The sequence below is a fragment of the Oncorhynchus keta genome, chromosome 18 (genome assembly GCF_023373465.1).
Source record: "Oncorhynchus keta strain PuntledgeMale-10-30-2019 chromosome 18, Oket_V2, whole genome shotgun sequence".
In the NCBI taxonomy this organism is placed as follows: Eukaryota; Metazoa; Chordata; class Actinopteri; order Salmoniformes; family Salmonidae; genus Oncorhynchus; species Oncorhynchus keta.
In genome coordinates this window covers 9,308,223-9,332,704 of record NC_068438.1, presented here as the reverse complement: position 1 = coordinate 9,332,704, position 24,482 = coordinate 9,308,223, and the positions used below count along the sequence as shown (strand labels likewise).

Below are 24,482 nucleotides of genomic sequence, written 5' to 3'. Positions count from 1 at the left end.
TTCACCTGGTCTATGTATTTGGATGCCACCCGCCGTAAAACCTAATCCAAGAAGAACAATGTCTATAATTCATATTTTTTGCTAGACTAGAAGTTTGGTAATGTTTAGGCATCCTCCGATACACAACCCAACCAAGCCGCACTGCTTCTTAACACAGCGCCATCCAACCCGGAAGCCAGCCGCACCAATGTGTCGGAGGAAACACCGTGCACCTGGCCCGTGACATTTTCTGGTGTTATTGGAGACTGATGTGAAAGCACCTATCGTTCTTACTCTTCTCAACGAGCAGTCCAAAGCACTCACAATGCGGCCCAGCCCTCGCGCTGCTGTCAGAGCAGGAGATGTTCAACCCTCCGCGTCCAGAATGCAAATGAACCTCGCATGAAGGAAGCTGCCGCTGGCTGATCCCGCCCTGGCTTACATTTAAAAAAACAATTAACCTGAATTAGGGCCAGACTAGTTACCATAACTTTCTCACATTGCCATTGACAGTTTTTTCTATTGCCTCTTTTTGGTCCATTTAGATTGTTAATGTAGATTTTATACAAACAAAATGTAACAAATGTTATGGTTAAACATGTTCATGTTTTACTGTGACTTGTTGTAGGCTCCTAAGTGGACCATAAGGTTAAAAACCAAATTAAATAAAAAATGAAAAACGATGTAACTCCGCCAGAGTGTCTCTTTTGGGTCACTTTTGCCGATCCCAAGACCGGATAATTGAGGAGGGTTGGAATTGTTACATAAAAAATAAATAAAAAAAAGAATCGATAGAAAGTTCATTTATAGTTCTAAACATATTTAGGGTGTTTTTGACTCAGTCTCTCCCACGATGTTATTCCTCTCCCCGATAGCATCACAATTACGTTCACATGGGCAATTATGCAAATTAGGCAATGACGTAATTTAGCGACTGAACTAGAGACTTTTGGGACAGCCAATAGCTACTTTCCTTACTGAGGAGCTGGCAACACTGCACAATAATTGCGCAGTCACTTGGCTTTCTTGTCAATATAATGGATCATCACTGATGAAACTCACAACTTCAACTTCTATCTACTTTTTGCAGTAGAAGGCTCTGACCCGGTACAGCATAAAGCTTTCCGATATCAGATGTTCTGTTAACTCCGTAGGCGATCAATGTCATCGACTCTACTGAAGATGGATGTACTTCATATTTTGCAGACGAACTTTGTGTCTATTGTAATCGGATTTGTCGTTATTATTTTATTGTGGATGAATCGAGGCAAACAAAGCAACTCACGTTTGCCTCCTGGTCCTTCACCGATTCCTCTGCTTGGTAACTTGTTACGAATGGATGTGAAAGCGCCATACAAGCTCTACATGGAGGTCAGTCAAATACTTGAGCTAGATCAGTGGGCAAGGTTAGGTCAAAGATGCAGAATCAGGTGTAGAATGGGATATCAATTTAATTACTTTTTCACAGAACTTGGCAAAAATTGATTATTTGCATTAATACAAGCTAAATGTAGGCTAGATTATTATTGTTTTACATTATTTTCTGTGTTGGTTACTGTAGCAACAAAGCATTTCAGTATTTTCATGTGACTGCTTAGTTACCAGCCTTCTGTACATTTTTATTGAATTGCCCTTCTTGGTTCAATATTCATTCAATATCTCTACCTGTACATGACCATCTGACCATCTGATCATTTATCACTCCAGTGTTAATCTGCAAAATTGTATTATTCGCCTACCTCCTCATGCCTTTTGCACACATGTATATAGACTGCCCATTTTTTCTACTGTGTTATTGACTTGCTAATTGTTTACTCCATGTGTAACTCTGTGTTGTCTGTTCACACTGCTATGCTTTATCTTGGCCAGGTCGCAGTTGCAAATGAGAACTTGTTCTCAACTAGCCTACCTGGTTAAATAAAGGTGGAAAAAAAAAAAAAAGTATACTACATGCATGTATTTGAGAACTGAAAAATTGTGTGTGTGTGTGTGTGTGTGTGTGTGTGTGTGTGTGTGTGTGTGTGTATCGATTACATAAATTAATTTGTGGAATTTCTTTCCTTCTTCTTTGAGCCAATCAGTTGTGTTGTGACAAGGACATTTTCTGTTTTGACTGACCTTCATGTCTTAAAGTAATGATGGACTGTCGTTTCTCTTTGATTATTTGAGTTGATCTTGCCATAATATGGACTAGGTATTTTACCAAATAGGGTTATCTTCTGTATACCACCCCTACCTTTTCACAATACAACTGATTGGCTCAAACTAATTCATTTGTAGATTTTCTTTCCTTCTTATCTTTTATGAAGGCACACCGGGTAATTGAAATGCATTCCAGGTGACGATCTCATGAAGCTGTCAAGATAATGCCAAGAGTGTGCAAAGCTGTCATCAAGGCAAATGGTGGCTACTTTGAAAAATCTGAAATATATTTTGATTTTAACACTTTTTTAGTTAATACATGATTCCATGTGTGTTATTTCATAGTTTTGAGGTCTTCACTATTATTATACTATGTAGAAAATAATTAAAAAGAAAGAAAGACACCTACTCATTCAAGGGTTCACTTTTGACTGGTACTGTATTTGCTTGTTTGTGCATGTGTTGGTTTGCATGCTCAAACCCACAGCCTTTGTGCATTTTCTACTACTACTGTAAAATGCAGTGATGAAAATGAAGTACATACTAACAATTAACGTCACACCTTGACAAAATGTGGACTTTTTGTATAATGTGATATTATACATGATATTGTAGATGAACTTTCGGTTGAACAGATTTGTGGTTGCCAAAAACTTTCTGTCTCTCTAGTTGTAGGCCATCTGTTTGATGCTGTCTGGTCCAAACGAGTATGACATTGTTCCAACCTCACTTTGCGGAATTCAAAATGATGATGCTTGTCTTCCATAATTCAGATATACAGTACCAGTTAAAAGTTTGGACACACCTACTCATTCCAGGGGTTTATTTTATTTTTTACTATTTTCTACAGTGATGAATAATAGAAGACACCAAAACTATGAAATAACACATGGAATCATGTAGTCAACAAAAAAGTTTTAAACAAAACTAAATATGTTTTTACATGAGATTCTTCAAAGAAGCCACACTTTGCCTTGATGACGGCTTTGCACAATATTGGCAGTCTCTCAACCAGCTTCATGAGGTTGTCACCTGGAATGCATTTCAGTTAACAGGTGTGCCTTGTTTAAAGTTAATTTGTGGAATTTCTTTCCTTCTTAATTAATGTATTTGAGACAATCAGTTGTGACAAGGTAGGGGTGGTACACAGAAAATAGCCCTATTTGGTAAAAATCCATATTATGGCAAGAGCAGCTCAAATAGGCAAGATAAATGACAGTCTATCATTACTTTAAGAGACGAAGGTCAGTCATTCTGAAAAACTTTGAAAGTTTCTTCAAGTGCAGTCGCAAAAACCATCAAGCGCTACGATGAAACTGTCTCTCATGAGGACCGCCACTGGAAAGGAAGACCCAGAGTTACCTCTGCTGCAGAGGATAAGTTCATTAGAGTTGATGAGTCCAAATTTGAGATTTTTGGTCAAGTGAGGCTTGTGTTTGCTCCTCATTACACACCACGGACCAACAAATATTCTTTACATCAACATAAGAATCACTACAACTTTTTATGTGACATCCTATACACTATATTAGGCCCAGCCTTTGGAACGTTGATCTTCCTAGATATGGCTACAATATTGTGATCACTACATCCAATGGACCTAGATACTGCTTTCAAGCCTATTTCTGCAGCATTAGTCATGATTTGATCAATACATGTTGATTTCATTCCTGTGCTGTTTGTAACTACCCTGGTAGGTTGACTGATAACCTGAACTAGTGCGCAGCTCGATGAAAGCCAGTCAATATTTAAATCACCCAGAAAATATACCTCTGTTCATATCACATGCATTTCACAAATGTTATCCAGATACTGACTGTTAGCACTTGGTGGTCTATAGCAGCTTCTCACAAGGATGGGCTTTAGGTGAGGCAGATGAACCTGTAGCCATATTACTTTAACATGAGATCCTCTCTAATCTTTACAGGAATGTGGTTCTGAATATAATCAGCAACACCTCCACCACTCGCATTTCTGTCTGGTCTGTAAATGTTATAACCGTGTATTGCTACCACTGTATCAAAGGTATTATCCAAGTAGGTTTCAGAGATAGTCAAAATATGAATGTCATCTGTTACTGGCAAGTTATTAATTTCATTAACTTTGTTTCTTAAGCTACATATGTTAACGTGGGCTATTTTGAGCACCGTTCTGGATGCTTGCTTGTTTTCATTGCTTTACTGGGAAGTTTAGCAGAAGTAGATATTCTCATGTTAGTTATATTAGTGCAGGGTTAAACCATGCATATTGTTTTATAAGAGATGTGATTTGGAGACTGTATTCTGTCATTTACTATTGTATCTTTATTTATCTCTTTAGTGCGTGTCCTAGCCCGGTGCAGAGCCCCGAGTGCCATGCGGTGTGGGCACAGGGCGTATGGTGCCTGCTCAGCGGGTCTGGTCGCCGGTCGCACACACACACACACACACACACACACACACACACACACACACACACACACACACACACACACACACACACACACACACACACACACACACACACACACACACACACACACACACACACACTTTGGTTGAAGCAAGTTGCCAGGCCACTTAGTGCCTTATCCCATCCATACTACATACACTGTGCGGTGCTGTTCTGTGCATCTTAGCCGTTATTAAACCACCTCAACTGGAGTGTATTGGTACTGTAGGATTCCGGTTCCATGTTTTACAGTAGCCAGACAGCGGGAGTGATATGCCATGTGAACTGTGTAATACCAGCATACTCCTGAGTAAAGATAAACTAAAGTATACAAACACCCCTACCTCAGTTCTTATTAACATAAGCAATCTAAATAACTGTGGATGTTACAACCAGCACACGGGAGGGAATACAAAGTAAACCTAACCTAAAGAATATACAGTCCACCATGTCCTCACTTTCAGGTGTGGTTGAATGGTCCGTCACGCTCGTTATAGAGATGAGACCAAGGCGCAGCATGATGTGAATACATCTTCTATTTTAATGAAACAAAGAACACTTCAACAAACTTACAAAACGACCGTGACAGCTATATAGAATAAGTACAGGCAACTAATACATAGACAATCACCCACGAATTACCCAAGGAATATGGCTGCATAAATATGGTTCACCATCAGAGACTATAAACAGCTGCCTCTAATTGAGAACCAATCTAGGCAACCGTAGACATACAAAACACCAAGACTAGTTAACAACCCCATAAACATACAAAAATCCTAGACAGGACAAAAACACAACAAACCGCCCCTTGTCACACCCTGACCTAACCAAAATAATAAAGGAAACAAAGATAACTAAGGTCAGTGCGTGACATGGTCTTCTTATTGGCTCTGCCTTTAGGCCTATATATCACTAAGCATATGAATTGAAAGGTTATGGAGCCAACAATTCAATTATCACAACACAGGTTGTAATATGGCTTGGGGGGGGGGCTCGACTTCCTCAGTGATTTTACCCACACACCGCTACTGTTGGGAACATAAAATGGCATGCTATAAATACACTTACTTTGACACATTTTCTATATCTAAGTAAGTATAATGTACTCTATCAATTTGCCACTGCATTTCTTGCTCTCTTGGGTCTCTCCATCACTTATCCAAAGGAATAGCAACGCCACAATCATTTCACTGTCAGCTGTGCTCCATATAAACCTGGGATCTGAGACATCACTGTCCTGGTTCCCTAACTATAATCCTGTGGTTCTTCTCTCCTCAGCTCAGTAAGAAGTATGGCTCAGTGTTTACTGTATGGCTGGGCTCTGAACCTGTAGTGGTGATCTCTGGCTTTCAGGCTATCAAGGATGCTTTTGTCACACAAGGAGAAGAGTTCAGCGGCAGAGCCAACTACCCCGTGATCATGACAATCTCTAAAGGATATGGTGGGTGATTTATATATATTTTTTTAATGGGAGTGGGTAGGTGTCATTGTCCTTGCCAAAGTCAGTCTGTGTGGAAATTACGTTACATTAGGTTTATGTTATGCTATTCTAATTCTTCCTCTTTGTGCTTCTGTCATACTGTTTACTGTAGGGGTGATGGTGAGCAGTGGGAAGAGATCAAAAGATCTTCGCAGGTTCTCGCTGATGACCCTGAAAACCTTTGGGATGGGGCGCAGGAGCATCGAAGAACGTGTCCAAGAAGAGGCTAAGATACTGGTGAAAACCTTCGGTGAATATGGAGGTAGGTTGTTTTTCTTCGTATTTTTCTTGCCTTTGAAATACATTTTTACAATAACCTTATGGACAATATTACTCAGGTTGTTGGAATGTAAGAAACTGAAGATAAATGGTTTATTGCAGAATATAGTAACAGTAAAACCCATGGGGTGTACAGGGTTTTTATAGTATAGACATGTAATTTACCTGTAAACATGTACATTTTTAAGTTCTGAGGTATTGCTGCTGTTTGAGGTCGTTTTGATTAGAAATCACGGTTTAAATATTTTTTTAAAGAAGTGCAGTATGCATTATGTGGGTTGAATGTTGTTATAACACAGAATGAAACAATCAATACAATTGTTTCCCCGTTATTCATTTATTAACCCATAATTTCTTCACATTACTTTACTTTCCTTAGTTTCAGCCACTTGCGAATTTATCTCATCGCAGAAAGCATTCGAGCGAAACAACGCCCCTCTGTCTCACGGACACTATTCAGACCCCTTGACTTTCCACATTTTGGTGCGTTACAGCCCTATTCTAAAATTGATTAAATACTTTTTTCCCTCATCAGTCTACACGTAATACCCCATAATGACAAAGTGTAAACAGGTTTTTAGAAAATGTTAAAAATGTATACAAATAAAAAAGACACCTGATTTACATAAGTGAGACCCTTTGCTATGAGACCCAAAATTGAGCACTGGTGCATCCTGTTTCCATTGATCATCCTTGATGTTTCTACAACTTGATTGGAGTCCACCTGTGGTAAATTCAATTGATTGGACATGATTTGGAAAGGCACTCACCTGTCTATATAAGGCCCCACAGTTGACAGTGCATGTCAGAGCAAAAACCAAGCCATGAGGTCGAAGGAATTGTCCGTAGAGCTCCGAGACAGGATTGTGTCGAGGCACAGATCTGGGGAAGGGTACCAAATAATTTCTGCAGCATTGAAGTTTACCAAGAACACAGTGGCCTCAAATGTTTTAATTGAAGAAGTTTGGAACCACCAAGATTCTTCCAAGAAGGCCAGCATCCGAGTCGCCTCTTCACTGTTGACGTCGAGACTGGTGTTTTGCGGGTACTATTTAATGAAGCTGCCCATTTTGGACTCATACTAGACACTCCGTTACTCATACTAGACACTCTAATGTACTTGTACTCTTGCACAGTTGTGCACCACGGCCTCCCACTCCTCTCCGTGAAGGGAGTAGTACACAGCGTTGTATGAGATCTTCAGTTTCTTGGCAATTTCTCGCATGGAATAGCCTAAATTTCTCAGAACAAGAATAGACTGACAAGTTTCAGAAGAAAGTGCTTTGTTTCTGGCCATTTTGAGCCTGTAATCGAACCCACAAATGCTGATGCTCCAGATACTTTAAAGATGGCCAGTTTTATTGCTTCTTTAACGAGAACAACAGTTTTCAGCTGTGCTAACATATTTGCAAAAGGGTTTTCTTGTTACGGTTGTGTGGAGAGACTGACCAAGGCGCAGCGCGATTAAAGTTCCACATATTTATATAAGCAAAACTTCCGAACAAAAAGAAACAAACAACGACCCGTGACATCAGCGGTGCTACATGCACTAACTCAAAACAGTATCCCACACAGCAGGTGGAAACAGGGAACCGTTAAGTATGATCCCCAATTAGAGACAACGAACCTCAGCTGCCTATAATTGGGAACCATACCAAGAGCACCAACATAGAAATAATTAACCTAGAACAACCCCTAGTGACGCCCTGACCTACTATACCATAGAGAAGCAAGGGCTCTTTATGGTCAGGGCGTGACATTTCTAATGATCAATTAGCCTTTGAAAATGATATGTTGTGTTAGCTAATTCAAGATTGTCATTGGAACACGAGTGATGGTTGCTGATAATGGGCCTCTGTACGCCTATGTAGATATTCCATAAAAAATCTGCCGTTTCCAGCTACAATAGTCATTTACAATTTAACAATGTCTACATTGTATTTCTGAACAATTTTATGTTTTAATGGACACATTTTTTTGCTTTTCTTTCAAAAACAAGGACATTTCTAAGTGACCTCAAACCTTTGAACAGTAGTGTATGTAAATTACATATTTCTGTTTTTTATTTTTATAAATTTGCTAAAATTTCTAAACCTGTTTTTGCTTTGTCATTATGGGCTATTGTGTGTCGATGGATGAGGGGGAAAAAATATTGAATCAATTTTAGAACAAGGCTATAACATAACGTGGAAAAAGTCAAGGGGTCTGAAAGGTATGACATGCCATACTTTTTTGTCCAGACAGCATCAGATACATGGGCTACACATACAGGTCCTCAGACCCCACCACAATGGCATTGTCAGCAGCACCTGTCCTTTTTACCAAATAAATTTAAGATTTAATTTGAACAAGAAATTACCTTTCTTTTCTCTGCCCTGCTCAGAAAGTGCCTCATTTTGCTGCAGCTTAATTTCAATAAGTTACTTTTGCAATAATATTGCGGGAACTTTGTAAGGGTGGAATGGTCCATTATTATGAACCTGTCCGTGGGTGCTTAATGGGGCGGCAGGGCAGCCTAGTGGGTAGAGTGTTGGACTAGTAACCGAAAGGTTGCAAGTTCAAATCCCCGAGCTGACAAGGTACAAATCTGTCATTCTGCCCTTGAACAGGCAGTTAACCCACTGTTCCTAGGCCGTCATTGAAAATAAGAATCTGCTTCCTGCAGATGTTTCTGCTTCTGAACCAACCTGATGATGCAAGACAGAATGAGAGCGACGAGCTGAGCAGTACACAACAGCGGGTTGGGGGGCCTCGAGTGGCGCATGGGGGGGGGCATCAAGCTTTGAAATTATTTATTTAAAACAACAAAAATATTATGCCCAGCTCACGAGCGAGGCCCCTTGATGATGTGAGCCTAATAGTAATTCCACCATTGGTTAAACCTCCACACTACAAAACCAGACACTTTGCCAGGGCGTGCCTGTCCCTCCAGGACCCTAGGGGTAACGTTTGTTTTGTAATCAGCGTAACTGAGATACATTATTCTGTAATCCATGTAACTGTATACATTATTCTCAGTATATTATCTTCAGCAAGGTTTTTACGCTAAACATGTCATTGGAAAGGTACCATTTTTACGTTAAAAGACATGGAAAATCGAGTGTTTAATTCAAACGTAGTTGTTGCTTCTCACAGATATTTCTAAAAGTTTCACCATCACAATATTATATATGGATAACCAATCCGGTATTTTAAAAGTATCTGTGTGTTCTTGCCTTCCTTCTCTAATCTAGATTCAGTTGTCAATCCCAAAGAATTGCTTTGCAGTCTTTGGGCACAGGTTTTGGCAAAAGGCTGTTGAACTTCCATGTTCAGCAGCCCTATTGGAGCGGTAGTAACTTTTCAGCTCATCTCTTTTCATAGAATCTTCCATTGCTTGCCCTGCTAAACTGCAGTTTCACAAAAGACCAAGCCATTGTTTTCACTAACAAAACCCCCTCCCCTTCCACCCCCTTTCTTTCAGATCACCATGAGATGTTTGCTATCGTAAACAAGGCCAAAGATTACATACAAGGGCAAGCAGAAATCCGCCTTAAAACCCTTAACATCTCTGAACCTCAGGACTTCATTGAGGCCTTCCTGGTTAAAATGCTGGAGGTAGAAAACAAAGCATGATCCTCACATTGGAGGTTGAACCTCTTACACATTATGAAAATATGGAATGTGGCTGGAATTAAGATACTCTCCATGTCCACTTATGTGAGTTTGGCTATCATGAGTGAATAGACAAGTGAGAGGCCAATCTCTGTTTTTCCAACGTATTTGGAGGCAATAAGTATGTGGAGATGGCAACAACTAGCCACCAGATGTCGCTGTTTACCTACATAACTGATGGTGACTTATTCTCTTCTCTTAGGAGAAAGATGATCCCAACACTGAGTTCAACAATGATAATATAGTCATGACTGCATGGAGCCTGTTTGCTGCTGGAACAGAAACGACATCATCCACCCTAAGACAATCATTTCTGATGATGATAAAGTACCCTCACATTCAAGGTAGCCTGCTACCCAAGTCTTTATCGATTGTGTCCAAGTCACCTAGACCTATTAGATAACATTGTAATACAAAAAAGTATCATTCTGGACTATGAATTGTTTCAAATGTGTTATTATGATGTCGTGACATGTTATAACTCCAACAACAAAATCATGGTATCAGTGAAATGTAAAGTGAATCTTCCTAAGAGAGTGTTCAGAAGGAGATAGACGAGGTGATTGGCTCAAGAGTGCCCACGGTTGACGACAGAGTTAAAATGCCCTACACGGATGCTGTCATTCACGAAGTCCAGCGATACATGGACCTCAGTCCCACCTCTGTACCCCACAAAGTGATCAGAGATACAGAGTTCTACAACTACCACATTCCAGAGGTGACCACAATTGTGTAACTGTACAAACACTGAATGTTCAATCTCACTGTATCTTGTTTGACGTGGTGGAACTGTTGTTTAAAAAATATTATTTACATTTTATGGATCAACATGCAGTTTTCATAGCAAGTGATGGGTGTTATTTTGTCATTCTTTCAGGGTACCATGGTCCTGCCTCTGCTGTCCTCTGTGCTTGTTGATCCCAAACTGTTTAAAAACCCAGATGAGTTTGACCCAGAGAACTTCCTGGATGAAAATGGAGTCTTTAAGAAAAATGATGGATTCTTTGCTTTTGGAGTGGGTAAGATCATGGTCCAAGTAGTTTGTGGATTATGTGAGTTAAAAACAAGAGACCTGTATCTCTCTATCCTATCCACAAACAAAACAGGGAAGCGGGCGTGTCCTGGAGAGGCTCTGGCCAAAGTGGAGCTCTTTCTCTTCTTTACCTCCCTCCTGCAGCGCTTCACTTTCACCGGCACCAAATCTCCAGAGGAGATCAACATCGAGCCAGCGTGCTCCAGCTTTGGCCGCATGCCACATTCCTATGATTGCTACATCAAACTCAGGACTGAGGAGTGACCACTTTACTGTGGAGACGTCACAGGCTCAGCTTCACAGGCAGCTGCTTGTCATTATACAGTAACCATAGCCTTACATTTACCTCCTTTTTTCTTGTAGACAACTATATAAGCGTTAGTGAGTTGTATGCCTCTTGCTATCATCCTCAGGTAGGATCTCTAAAGTATGGGTTGATATTTTAATGCTAATAAGCAACTGTAAGCAACTGAAATTGGTCTTGTTTTGTAGGTTGTTACGTGGTTAGGACTGTATATCTATACTGGCAAAGTACTTAGGAGTACTGTACACTATGTATACTGTGGGGGTCAATTTGTTATTCTGCTGATGTATTGTAACACAACATTTGGTTGTCATTTTTGCTTCAACTAATAAATAGTACTGCACACTTCAGGCCAGATTCAAACAATATCTTGTGTGTCCAGACCTGTCATTAATAAGAAAGCTTTGTGTTCCAATGACCTGCTCACATATAACTGTTGTTTTGGCCTTAAGTGTAGACACACAAGTATATCCATGTACACATATAATATCTGTTTGACAGAAGAAGAACGCTGTTACTGGAATGTTAGTGGTTACCAGAAAAATGTATCAACAAACTTGTGAAAATAGTGACTTGTAACCTTTCTGAAAGTATTCAGACCCCTTAACTTTTTCTGAAAATGTTTACGTAACAGCCTCATTCTAAAATTGACTACACACAATACCCCCAGAATGACAAAGTGAAACAGATTTTTAGACATTTTTGCATATCTATTTATCACATTACCTAAGTATTCATACCCTTTACTCAGTACTTTGTTGAAGCACCTTTGGCAACGATTACAGCCTCAAATCAAATCAAAATGTCTTTGTCACGTACACATGGTTAGCAGATGTTAATGTGAGTGTAGCGAAATGCTTGTGCTTATAGTTCCGACTATGCAGTAATATCTAACAAGTAATATAACCTTACAATTGAACAACTACCTTAAACACACAAGTGTAAAGGAATGAATACAAATATCTACATAAAAATATATGAATGAGTGATGCCCAAACGGCATAGGCAAGATGCAGTAGATGGTATAGAGTACAGTATATACATATGAGATGAGTGATGTAGGGTATGAAACAATTATGTAAAGTGGCATTGTTTAAAGTGGCTAGTGACACATTTCATTACATCAAGATGGCAAGATGCAGTAGATGGTATAGCGTACAGTATATACATTTCAGATGAGTAATGTACCTCTGGCCTGCTCGCCTCCCTACCACTGAGGAAGTACAGTTCCCGCTCAGCCCAGTCAAAACTGTTCGCTGCTCTGGCCCCCCAATGGTGGAACAAACTCCCTCACGACGCCAGGACAGCGGAGTCAATCACCACCTTCCGGAGACACCTGAAACCCCACCTCTTTAAGGAATACCTAGGATAGGATAAAGTAATTCTTCTCACCCCCCCCCCCTTAAAAGATTTAGATGCACTATTGTAAAGTGGCTGTTCCACTGGATGTCATAAGGTGAATGCACCAATTTGTAAGTCGCTCTGGATAAGAGCGTCTGCTAAATGACTTAAATGTAATGTAAATCGTATGTAAGCATTATATAAAGTGGCTAGTGATAAATGGATTACATAAATTTTTCCATTATTAGTGGCTGAAGTTGAGTCAGTATGTTGGCAGCAGCCATTCAATGTTAGTGATGGCCTTGACATAGAAGCTGTTTTTCAGTCTCTTGGTCCGCGCTTTGATTCACCTGTACTGACCTCGCCTTCTGGATGATAGCGGGGTGAACAGGCAGTTGCTCGGGTGGTTGTTGTCCTTGATGATCTTTTTGGCCTTCCTGTGACATCGGGTGGTGTAGGTGTCCTGGAGGGCAGGTAGTTTTGCACCCGGTGATGCGTTGTGCAGACCTCACTACCCTCTAGATAGCCTTGCGGTTATGGGCTGAGCAGCTGCCGGACCAGGCGGTGATACAGCTTGGCAGGATGCTCTCGATTGTGCATCTATAAAGGTGTGTGAGTGTTTTTGGTGACAAGCCGAATTTCTTCAGCCTCCTGAGGTTGAAGAGGCGCTGCTGCGCCTTCTTCACCACATTGTCTGTGTGGGTGGACCATTTCAGTTTGTCCGTGATGTGTATGCCGAGGAACTTAAAACTTTCCACCCTCTCCACTACTGTCCCGTCAATGTAGATAGGGGGCTGCTCCCTCTGCTGTTTCTTGAAGTCCACGATAATCTCCTTTGTTTTGTTGACGTTGAGTGTGAGGTTATTTTCCTGACACCACACTCCGAGGGCCCTCACCTCCTCCCTGTCTGCCGTCTCATCGTTGTTGGTAATGAAGCCTACCACTGTAGTGTCGTCTGCAAACGATGAAGATTGAGTTGGAGGCGTGCATGGCCACGCAGTCGTGGGTGAACAGGGAGTACAGGAGAGGGCTGAGAACACACCCTTGTGGAGACCCAGTGTTGAGGATCAGTAGGGTGGAGATGTTGTTACGTACCCTCACCTTCTGGGGGTGGCCCGTCAGGAAGTCCAGGACCCAGTTGCACAGGGCAGGGTCGAGACCCATGGTCTCGAGCTTAATGACGAGTTTGGAGGGTACTATGGTGTTAAATGCTGAGCTGTTAAGCGAAGAACAGCATTCTTACATAGGTATTCCTCTTGTCCAGATGGGTTAGGGCAGTGTGCAGTGTGATGGCGATTGCGTCGTTTGTGGACCAATTGGGGCGGTAAGCAAATTGGGGCCACTCAAGGACATTCAGAGACATGTCCCAAAGCCGAGCCTGCGTTGTCTTGGCTGTGTGCTTAGGGTCGTTGTCCTGTTGGAAGGTAAACCGGCTCCCCATTCTGAGGTCCTGAGCACTCTGGAGCAGGTTTTTATCAAAGATCTCTCTGTACTTTGCTCCGTTCCTCTTCCTCTCGATACTGAGTAGTCACTCAGTCCCAGCCTAATTTGGGGTTATAAGGGGATAATAAAGTTGTAAGTTCATGAAGCAGTTATAAGTTATATTCCTCAAGAATCAATGGGTTCGTATCAGCTCTCATCATCAGTAAGAAATATTGCTCAGTGTTTACTAGGCAGAGATTGAAAATTTTGCAGCTTCTCTTTAATGTCCCTGAAAAACCTCTGAATCGGATGCAAGAGCCTCGAGGAGAGGGTCCAAGAGTAAGATTTGTGTGTGTGTGTGTGTGTGTGTGTGTGTGTGTGTGTGTGTGTGTGTGTGTGTGTGTGTGTGTGTGTGTGTGTGTGTGTGTGTGTGTGTGTGTGTGTGTGTGTGTGTGTGTGTGTGTGTGTGTGTGCATGCGTGTTTATGCTTGTTTCGAAAGCATGGCTTGATTGCGTTGTTAGCTTGCCTGCCAAATGACAAAAGAACATGTGTGTTACCATAATATCCGAGAACGTGGTGTTTGGAGGATATATTGACATGGGTGTTGCAAACCGTGCCAGTGTATCCTCCAAACACTGGCTTAGAGGGCATTATTACTTTTATATAACGGGTTACCACCATATTTAAAATAATGATTGACATAGTTTCATTAAAACAGTTATTGTGATGAATTAATTCATACTATTTAATCCTTCCACGAGATATAGTCCAACACAAGGGTTGCTACCCAAGCCGGCTGGTCATTCTTTCAATCGGTTCAGTTGCTAGAGACGCGACCCAGTCGTTCCTTCTAAATGTTCCATTGACATACTGGCTGGCAAAGTTCCTTATCTCTTGCTTGCTAGCTAGCCAACTACGGCTAACTTACAGTCACGTCAAAAAGTGCATCCAGAATAACAGCAAAGTAGCAGCAGACAGCATGGCTGCCTGTCTGTCTCGTCACGACTCCCAACATGGTCATTTTTATGGGACAGCTGGAGATCGAATTTGAATATTGAAACAATGTGGCAAATGTCGTAGAGACAGGCAGAAAGAGTTATGCAAATGCTGTTGAAAACTAAATGTTAGTCTAAATGAAATGTGAGATAATGTCAAGATGCTTTTTGTAGTGGAGATCGTGCTTATAAATTGCTTGGCTGACGAGACAATGCACAGACAGATGGAACAGAGTAAAAAGGGCATTTTAATGTCATAGATTTAGCCGGTGGTAACTTGTGGAATAGACACTCAAGATTAGACCCACCCGTTGTATATTTAATTATAATATAACAACCAGCCCTTCCTTCCTGTACAACCTTTCCCCCAGAATCATTGAGTGCTTTCTAGGAAAACACCATGAGCTATGTCATGACGTTGGCCTGTGGGTAAGATTTATGACCTCCCCCATAAATACCTTTCTCCCTTCCCTCTCTCTTGACTCTACAGAGGGACTCTCGAATAGCCTTTGTTAAACATAGAGAGTCTAGGAACATCAAACAAGTGGAGGGAAACTAACCATATTTCGTTAATAGAACCAGTTGAAAATATGCGTTGGTACTTAATGAATATGATGTCAGTTCGGTTGTCATCTGAGACATTATGACTGATGACAGAATGACCTAAACTGTATCTGGGAAAGTCTACACATTATAGTTATCAGATTCACATGGAATTGTTATGCAATTCAAATGTTTAAATATACAATTATTTATGAAAAGCTGAAATGTAATTTTAGCTTCCAAATTAGAGATTTGGGTTTTCATAAGGTTAGGGCTCTGCTCAATCAGTGGCCCGCTCCTGTGAAGAGACATGGGTTGTAAACTATGAAACACACCCTTCTCTCCCTCCACTATATATATACTATACTATACTTGACGAAAATGTAACCTCCTGTTCCGGGTACATTAGGATGACTGTCCGATGTCAGAAGGATTCATATAATAACTACAGAACGAAGTCAACCTCAGCGTGAGCTTTGGTTGCGAATGGTATGAACTTTGAACTCTTATTCGTTACAGAAGTGATACCTCCTAGCCATTGAGTTAGCAGCGACCTCTGTAAACGTGGGCTAGGAGAGGACAGACAGAGCATTCCGTCTACCACACAACGACGACGCTACAACGTATCCCGTTCACACCCAGACACACGCTTCAAATGACAAAGGACTCTGTTGGGCAACACAGCCTTCCATCTACCACCAACCTATTGAAGCGCAGCTCAGAGTAAATATTTATTGCATTTTCCTTTTCCAAATGGGCGGTAATTTAGAATGCACAAGATTCTGTATTTACGATAGAGTAGCTGCCTACGGCCCGATAGACACATCGCTTCTCCCTTTTTTCTCCAGTCTTCCCGCTCTTTCACTCAAACCCAACCCCCTTTTCTTTGTGTAACCAGCTGTAATATCTGTTCCGTCCACTAGAGACGTTTTCCTTTATGACATCATTTGTAATCAAGGTATGATTCATTCTGTGTATATGTAATTCTGTGTGATTAGTTAGGTATTTAGTAAATAAATAATTAAACCCAATTTTGTATTGCTGATTCAACTTCTTAGCCATGGTTCGTGAAGATAACCAAGAATTTACAACTTTCAGATGAGACTGAAATAAGGTGACGATTAATATTGACTGCTATTGATGTAAAATATTACTAGGTCTTTCAGAGTTTATTCGGAAGACAACAGCTCTATAAACACTCTTCCGTGGTGCCCCGACTTTCGAGTTAATTACATTTACATGATTAGCTCAATCAGGTAATATTAATTACAGTGAAAGGATTTTATAGAATAGCATGTCATATCACTTAACCCGGCATAGCCAAAGACACGACAGCTGTTTAAGTCCATAGACAAGACCAAAGCTTACATACAAGACTACTTCGAAGTCTTCCTGGTTAACACACTGGAGGTAGAACAGTGATACATTCCTGGAATTGGATATTGGACCTCTCTACACATTATGAAAATAAAATCTAGCCACCAGAGACAAATCTCCTATTGACATCATTGTATGAGTTAGCAAATTAGTATGTTACGTTTGGTATGGTTACATAAGACAGAAGGTTACTGAAGGATCGGTTAAATGGAAACTGACATTTTGATACTGACTGTAGGTCTATAACCTCTCACATACTGTGTGGCCTTAATATTTAACTCCAGCAGAATTAAGCACCAAATTTAGGCAAAATGTTGACTCGGTAACAGAAGTGGAGAAACATTATTTCTTTCTTTCTTTCCTTCAGCATCTTGAGAGAATGCGAATTAGATACCATCTGTAGCAGTTGCCAATGGTTTATTAGCCATTTCGGGAGGGTGAACAAACAGCTGACACGCACACCACTATCCCACACATGGAAACAAGTTGTCACAGTTTAACTCAGTCACAGGCCGATCCTTCTAGGAATATACTTCTAAATTCAGCCTGGTCTCAGAGCATTTTGTATTATTTTGTACGTAATTCTCCATTTAATATGATATGTTACATTTCATATGTATTCATTTGTGGATGTCCAGCATCCACTTCGTATGGTATGTTACGAATTACAATTCGTATGATATGTTACTAATTTGAAACTCGTATGAATGTTACGAATTCCAATTGGTTGTGGCTAATGCTAGCTAGCTAAACATCGTAGACTGCCTGGATCTGGACTTGATGTGATGGGGCTCGGCCTTCCACAACTCGGATTATGTGACCTTACGCTCCACCGCTTGCCCTCATCTTCTCTGGGCTCCTTGTTGCCGCTTTCCGACCATCCTGCTGGCTCAATCCTCCTTTACTGCTGCTCACACTTCCTCCTGCACCAGCTTCCCCCTGTCTTGCCCTTGGGCCTTGTTGTAGTGTGGTGTTGTAATGCTACCAAGGCCAGCTCTTCCGGTAATCATCGTGCTCACCAGCACGCTGTGCCGTACCTGTGTAACCAAAATATAAAACAGAGATATCTAAAGTCAGAGTGTAATAAATTCATTAAAAATCCTACAATGTGATTTTCTGCATTTTTTCCCCTCATTTTGTCTCTCATTGTTGAAGTGTACCTATGATGAACATTACAGGCCTCTCATCTTTTTAAGTGGGAGAACTTGAACAATTGGTGGCTGACTGAATACTTGTTTTGCCCCACTGTATAACGTGATTTGACATTTTATCTGTGGCCAATGACCTTGAGCCTTCTTGGATAGGCACTTCACAACTTTGGGATGAGGCGCAGGAGCATCGACGAACATGTCCAAGAAGAGGCTACGGTGCTGGTGAAAGCCTTCAGTGAATATGGAGGTAGATTGTTTTCTGAGTATTTTTCTTGCTTTTGAAATATATTTTATCATAACTTTATTGGCAATATCCTCGAGCGGAGCATGGGGGCCTCACGCATAGAAATAATTTAAATATACTTTCTTTCTTTTTTTGCCAAATCACGAGCGAGGCCCCTTGATTAGGGAATTGTCTCTTCTGCTTAATGGTAAATCTGCCACTGGTAAAACCTCCCCAGTACAAAACCAGACAGAGCATTTTGCCAGGACCTGCCTCTCCCTCTAGGACCCTAGAATTAAATTACAAGGGAGTTTAACATTTGTTTTGTAATCAGTGTAACTGAGAACTGGGGCAGGGGTAATGTCATCACAGATAAGGAAGTAATTGGATACATTATTCTCAGTATATTATCTTCAGCAAGGTTTTCACGCTAAACATGTCATTGAAAAGGTATCATTTTACTTTAAAAGACATGGAAAATCTAGTGTTTAATTCAAACGTAGTTGTTGCTTCTCACAGCTATTTCTAAACGTTTCACCATCATAATATTATATATGGATAACCAGTCAGGTATTTTAAAGTATTTGTCTGACCTTGCCTTCCTTCTCTAATCTAGATTCAGTTGTCAATCCCAAAGAATTGCTTTGCAATTGTGTTGGCAATGTGATCTGCTCCATAGTCTTTGGGCACAGGTTTGAAAATGACGACCCAATATTTCAGCTCATCCAAAAGGCTGTTGATGCCTACTTCCATGTACTCAGCAGCCCTATTGGAGCGGTACAGTAACTTTTCAGCTCATCTCTTTTCATAGAATCTTCCATTGCTCTCAACGCCCTCATAGTAATTGCACAAAATGGCCTTGGGCTGACCAAGCCATTGTGTTCACTAACAAAACCCCCTCCCATTTCTTTCAGATGTACAACATGTTCCCTAGAATTGTTTGGTGCTTTCCAGGCAAACACCATGAGATGTTTGCTATCATAAACAAGGCCAAATATTACACACAAAGGCAAGCAGAAATCCATCTTAATTCCGGATCCGGGAGCGTTGTCATCAACCGACACTAATTAGCATAATGCAACGGACATACATATTACTAGAAAATATTCCTATTCATGAAATCACAAGTTAAATATATTGAAACACAGCTTAGACTTTTGTTAATCATCCTGTCATCTCAGATTTTGAAAATATGCTTGACAGCCAAAGCAAGACAATCATTTGTGTAAGTTTTTTCGATAGCCTAGCATAGCATTATGCCTAGCTAGCAGCAATATCAGTTCTGTTATACTCACAGACAATATTTTTACAGTTTTGGAAACTTTAGAGTGTTTTCTATCCTAAGCTGTCAATTATATGCATATTCTAGCATCTTGTCCTGACTAAATAGCCCGTTTACTTAGCGAATATTATTTTTCCAAAAATGAAAATAGTGCCCCCTAGATTCAAGAGGTTAAAACCCTTGACACCTGTGCTGCCATCCTGTTAGAAGGTAGCAGATTATTTTATTACAGTGGTTAAAATGGATTTTCAATTGTGTTCCATGGTGTTTATTGCCCCCTAGTGGAGCTGATATTGAGAAAGACTGTACGAAAACCGGATGTATAGAGTTCGTTCTGCACGCATAAAAGCAGCTAGAAACAACGCTACGGTTCAGGTCTTTCAGATCAGTTATTTCTTGTCACGCTTCAGCCTCGGAAAATATTTGTTTGTAAATTTGATTCAAGCATATTGCTAGTGATGGTAATCTTGTCATTGATAGAATTGCTTACTTAACCATGTTAGTTGGTTGCATTTACTCACACAAATTGCCTTGCCTTTCATGTATGCAGGCAGCTGTATTACTCTGCTCTTGCATCATGTAAACTAATCGTGCGTCATGGAAACGAACTGTTTCTGGCGTATTATGCTTTGTTATTGTACAGAGGTGGTTGCACATTTTTAGAGTAATTAAGGAGTTAGCCAATTACCATATGAGTAACAATTAGCTATATGGTTTGGCATCATGCCAGATGCATGGTACCTTAGCATGTGCTTTGTATTTATGCAACTTCAAATGTATAATGTACAGCTATTTTTTATTTATTTAATTTTTCACCTTTATTTAACCAGGTAGGCTAGTTGAGAACAAGTTCTCATTTGCAACTGCGACCTGGTCAAGATAAAGCATAGCAGTGTGAACAGACAACAACACAGAGTTACACATGGAGTAAATAATAAACAAGTCAATAACACAGTAGAAAAAAATAGTCTATAGACATTGTGTGCAAAAGGCATGAGGAGGTAGGCGAATAATTACAATTTAGCAGATTACCACTGGAGTGATAAATGAAGGTGGAGATACTGGTGTGCAAAAGAGCAGAAAAGTAAATAAATAAAAACAGTAGGGGGATGAGGTAGGTAAAATGGGTAGGCTATTTACCGATGGGCTATGTACAGCTGCAGCGATCGGTTAGCTGCTCAGATAGCAGATGTTTCAAGTTGGTGAGGGAGATAAAAGTCTCAAACTTCAGCGATTTTTGCAATTCTTCCAGTCACGAGGGCCAGCCGACAAGAGCATACAGGTCGCAGTGGTGGGTGGTATAAGGTGCTTTAGTAACAAAACGGATGGCACTGTGATAAACTGCATCAAGTTTGCTGAGTAGATTATTGGAAGCTATTTTGTAGATGACATCGCCAAAGTCGATTATCGGTAGGATAGTCAGTTTTAAGGCTTTGAGTGAAGGAGGCTTTGTTGCGGAATAGAAAGCCGACTCTAGATTTGATTTTATATTGGAGATGTTTGATATGAGTCTGGAAGGAGAGTTTACAGTCTAGCCAGACACCTAGGTACTTATAGATGTCCACATATTCTAGGTCGGAACCATCCAGGGTGTTGATACTAGTCGGGTGTGTGGGTGCAGGCAGCGAACGGTTGAAAAGCATGCATTGGTTTTACGAGAGTTTAAGAGCAGTTGGAGGCCACGGAAGGAGTGTTGTATGGCATTGAAGCTCGTTTGGAGGTTAGATAGCACAGTGTCCAAGGAAGGGCCAGAAGTATACAGAATGGTATCGTCTGCGTAGAGGTGGATCAGGGAATCGCCCGCAGCAAGAGCAACATCATTGATATATACAGAAAAAAGAGTCGGCCTGAGAATTGAACCCTGTGGCACCCCCATAGAGACTGCCAGAGGACCGGACAACATGCCCTCCGATTTGACACACTGAACTCTGTCTGCAAAGTAGTTGGTGAACCAGGCAAGGCAGTCATTAGAAAAACCGAGGCTACTGAGTCTGCTGATAAGAATATGGTGATTAACAGAGTCGAAAGCCTTGGCCAGGTCGATGAAGACGGCTGCACAGTACTGTCTTTTATCGATGGCGGTTATGATATTGTTTAGTACCTTGCGAACAGTATGTCGATGTGAATTGAATACCAAAGTATATTATTTTCTGTATTTTGCAGTCTCACAACAAACATTTTCAATATATTCATTCAAAGAAAGTCACGTTTGGGAGTTTTATTGAAGACTTAGTTGATATCTATCTGTCTAGTTTTGCATGGGAGCGCAATTCAAGTGCAGAATAACATCTCTGAACCTCAGGACTTCATTGAGGCCTTCCTGGTCAAAATGCTGGAGGTAGAAAACACGGCATGATCCTCACATTGGAGGGTGAACTTCTTACACATTATGAAAATATGGAATGTGGCTGGAATTAAGATTACCATCCATGTCCACTTATGTGAGTTTGGCTATCATGAGTGAATAGACAAGTGAGAGGCCAATGTCTGGTTTTCCAACGTATTTAGAGGCAATAAGTATGTGGAGATGGCAACAACTAGCCACCAGATATCGCTGTTTACCTACATAACTGATGGTGACTTATTCTCTTCTCTTAGGAGAAAGATGATCCCAACACTGAGGTCAACAATGATAATATGGTGATGACTGCATGGAACATTTTTGCTGCTGAAACAGAAACCACAACATCCACCCTACAACATTAATTTCTGATGATGATAAAGTACCCTCACATTCAAGGTTCGCTGCTACCCAGCTCTTTATCGATTGCGTCCAAGTCTCCTAGACCTATTCGATAACATTGTAATCCCCAAAAGAATAGTCCTGGACTATAAATAGTTTGACAATTATTACGATGTAGTTACATGTAATAACTCCAACAACAATCCGTACATAGTATCAGTGCAACGTATTATAAAGTGTGACTTAAATCTTCCTAAGAGAGTGTTCAGAAGGAGATAGACGAGGTGATTGGCTCAAGAGTGCCCACGGTTGACGACAGAGTTAAAATGCCCTACACGGATGCTGTCATTCACGAAGTCCAGCGATCCATGGACCTCAGTCCCACCTCTGTACCCCACAAAGTGATCAGAGATACATAGTTCTACAACTACCACATTCCAGAGGTGACCACAATTATGTAATTGTACCAACACTGAATGTTACATTCCGCCATATTTTGTTCGACGTGGAAGTGTTAAAATTGTTTTACTGATCAACATGCAGTTTTCATAGCAAGTGAAGGGTGTTATTTTGTCATTATTTCGGGGTACCATGGTCCTGCCTCTGCTGTCCTCTGTGCTTGTTGATCCCAAACTGTTTAAAAACCCAGATGAGTTTGACCCAGAGAACTTCCTTGATGAAAATGGATGCTTCAAGAAAAATGGATTCTTCGCTTTTGGAGTGGGTAAGATCATGCTGCAAGTAGTTTGTGGATTAAGTGAGTTCCTGTATCTATCCTATCCACAAAAAAAACATTACAATATGAGAGGATTGTGACTGCTTTGATCATGACACAAGGCGAGACCCAGATGCAGATGGTTGGAGTCTTACAATATTTAATAATCCAATAGGGTAAGGCAAGAGAATGGTCATGGACAGGCAAAAGGTCAAAACCAGTTCAGAGTTCAAAAGGTACCGAAAGGCAGGCAGAATCAAGGTCAGGGCAGGCAGGATGATCAGGCAGACGTCAAAACCGGAAAGACTATCAAAAAGAGAATAGCAAAAGGAGAACAGGAAAAACACGCTGACTTGACAAACATACAAGATGAACTGGCACAGAGAGACAGGAAACACAGGGATAAATACACTGGGGAAAATAAGCGACACCTGGAGGGGGTGGAGACCATCACAAGATCAGGTGAAACAGATCAAGGTGTGACAGCCCTAGCCTGGTGGAGCTAGCCTGATACATCAGCCTAGGATTTCACTCATTTAAAAAACTTAACAAGAAACCTCTGGTCAACTTCAATTCAGTTATAGGCTCAGCTGACTGACAATGACCTCTCCCTTCTCTTTTCCCTCAGGGAAGCGGGTGTGTCTGGGAGAAGCTCTGGCTAGAGTGGAGCTCTTTCTCTTCTTTACCTCCCTCCTGCAGCGCTTCACTTTCACCGGCACCAAACCTCCAGAGGAGATCAACATCGAGCCAGCGTGCTCCAGCTTTGGCCGCATTCCGCATTCCTATTATTGCTACATCAAACTCAGGACTGAGGAGTGACCACTTTACTGTGGAGACGTCACAGGCTCAGCTTCACAGGCAGCTGCTTGTCATTATACAGTAACCATAGCCTTACATTTACCACCTTTTTTCTTGTAGACAACTATAGACGGGTTATTGAGTTGTATGTATCTTGCTATTATCCTCAGGTAGGATCTCTAAGGTATGGGTTGATATTTCAAGGCTAATTTCTGTCCACATTCATGTATTTCTAAGCTTGTTTTTGGTCAGGTTTCAAGAATTCCCATCAGAGATGTTGCTTACCATATCTCCATACTTTTTATCATACTCCCCTGCTTTGCTCCCTTGTAAAACAGGACAACATTTCTGCACAGGCCTATAGGTTCATATTAAGTTCTCTATTGAAATGTTATGGAAACAGGACCAGAAGTTTTGGTGTTAAAATGTAAGCCAATGAAATGTGTTTTGTTTTATAGGTTGCTACATGGTTAGTAGGTTGCTACATGTACATATATACATGCAAACCACTTAGGAGTACTGTACACTATGTATACTGTGGGGGTCACTATGTTATTCTGCCTTTTGTATTCAACATGACTGATGTGTTGTAACACAACATTTGGTTGTACATTTGGCTTCAACTAATAAATAAATAGTACTGCGCA

General features: G+C 40.8%; 2 pseudogenes across 1 annotated transcript; both read left to right on the top strand.

Moving 5' to 3' along the window:
- Positions 1–1,045: 1,045 nt before the first annotated feature.
- LOC118382221 (cytochrome P450 2M1-like) lies at positions 1,046–11,279 on the top strand (annotated as a pseudogene). Its single transcript, XR_008067725.1, has 9 exons — positions 1,046–1,350; positions 5,833–5,995; positions 6,147–6,296; positions 9,547–9,694; positions 9,772–9,910; positions 10,170–10,311; positions 10,501–10,685; positions 10,845–10,986; positions 11,074–11,279. The product of XR_008067725.1 is annotated as a cytochrome P450 2M1-like (transcript).
- Positions 11,279–24,482, top strand: LOC118397193 (cytochrome P450 2M1-like; annotated as a pseudogene).